The sequence below is a fragment of the Zingiber officinale genome, chromosome 7B (genome assembly GCF_018446385.1).
Source record: "Zingiber officinale cultivar Zhangliang chromosome 7B, Zo_v1.1, whole genome shotgun sequence".
In the NCBI taxonomy this organism is placed as follows: Eukaryota; Viridiplantae; Streptophyta; class Magnoliopsida; order Zingiberales; family Zingiberaceae; genus Zingiber; species Zingiber officinale.
The window spans coordinates 56,100,991-56,103,026 of NC_055999.1; the positions used below are offsets into that span (position 1 = coordinate 56,100,991).

Below are 2,036 nucleotides of genomic sequence, written 5' to 3' on the forward strand. Positions count from 1 at the left end.
AAAAACCCAAAAATTCATTTCTCTTCTTCACTATAGTTCATATTTTATTTTTTGCATGCGAAGAGCTAATCTTTCAGGACAGTCCTACCGTTTGATCCAAAGATTAATAGGACTTTCCTGAGGAGAAGAAACCTTCAGAAGGCATTCCAAGCAGCACAAGAATCTTCAGAGATGGCTGATATATTGTTGAAGGATTATGCAATACCTTATGCACGAGGGGTTCGGTCTAGCATCACTCGACCGCCAATCGAAGCTAACAACTTTGAGATCAAGCCTGCAGTAATTCACATGGTTTAGCAGAATTAATTCGGAGGAGGACCGCTTGATGATCCAAACCACCACTTGGAACTTTTCTACGAGATCTGCGGCACCATGAAAGTGAACGGAGTCCCTCCAGAATCAGTAAGGTTATTGCTCTTCAGATTCTCTATGAAAGACAGAGCCAAGCAGTGACTAAATTCCCTTCCAGTAAATAGCATTACATCTTGGGAGCAGTGTGAGTAGAAATTCCTGGAAAAATTTTATCCACCAAGCAAAACTGCCCACATGAGGAACCTGATCGCAAGCTTCAAACAGGTAGACTCAGAATCATTATTTGAAGCTTGGGACAGATTCAAGTGTATGCTGAGATAGTGCCCCCATCATGGCCTTGAGAAATGGTTGGCCTTGCGCACCTTCTACAATTGAATCAACTATCACACAAAGGTATCCCTCGATTTTGCAGCAGGAGGAGCACTGATGAACAAGAGTCTTGATGAAGCTGAAGATATCATAGAGAATGTGGCCGTAATGCCCGCCCTCCCTGCTGCTTAAAGGGACGAGGCTACTTACTTACTTAACTATTCCAGGATACATGCATATTTAAAATTTCTTTCTTATAACATAAAGCAACGGAAATGTCATAAAGTTATACTGGAATGTAACATAAATACAAATGGTTCATGTCAAACATAACAAAATATTATAGCAGGTCTTATTTGTCTCAACCGAGCCACTGCCACACACACCTCCTTGCCTCTCCTGCAGCTCCCTTAGGTCATCCATCCCTTGCCTTTATCTGTGGTACAAGGAAGTAAGCTATGAGCACACGAGCTCAGTAAGATTCTTTCCTACTCACAAAAACCGTATCTCAAGCATAATCATATAAGCATATCATCATTGAAAACAAAATCATCTATCAATATGTAATGTGAGCATAGTTCCTGATCATAACATATCCTTATGAACCATGTTTCTAACATATCATAAATAAAAGGATCATATGAGGTGAGTCATGAGAAACATAACATATCATCAAATTTCATGAAACATAAAAGAACATATCATATATGAATGGGCGCATTATGCAAAATGTCCTTTTTAAAACATATGCCATGTCGAGTGCAAGATGTCTTTAAACATATCTTTTAATACTTAAACATAATATCATCATCATGAGGGCCCGGCTTGTACCACATACATACATAAATGTGCGCAATCCCTAGGACAGGGTAGCTAGCCCCGAACCTACTAGGGATCTAGACCCGTTCATAGTCCGTCGGCCTAGGGGCGTACTAAGGAACTCATCCCTTTTTACTAGACCCATTCATAGTCCGTCGGTCTAGGGGCGCTTATGGAGCCCACCCTTGGTACAAGCCATACAAAGTAAAGTACATGTCATGCATATCATATCATCATAACTGTCATATCATATCATCATAGATGTCATGCTCTTGTCTTAACATGAAGAGTGCTCTTAATCCCAACTTAAGAGAAGCAACTCTTTGCCATTTTCTTATCATATCATAAGGCATACATTCTTGGCACATAGCCATCATATAAAACCATTATCATGCTTGGTTCATAAGCTTACATAAATGAGCATGCAACATATTTGAAATCATACATGCTTGAGTACATAGTCATCTTAAGAATCATATCATGCATAATTCATAACATACATAAATAAACATGTTACTGGTCTTGTCATAAAGCATGCATACTTAAACATAAAACATATCATAAGGGTCATTATCATGCATAATTCATGAGCATCC

At 39.0% G+C, this 2,036-nt stretch overlaps 1 pseudogene; it reads right to left on the reverse strand.

Annotated features, from left to right (window-relative positions):
• Positions 1-578: 578 nt before the first annotated feature.
• LOC122007531 lies at positions 579-650 on the reverse strand (annotated as a pseudogene).
• Between the last annotated feature and the right edge of the window lie 1,386 nt (positions 651-2,036).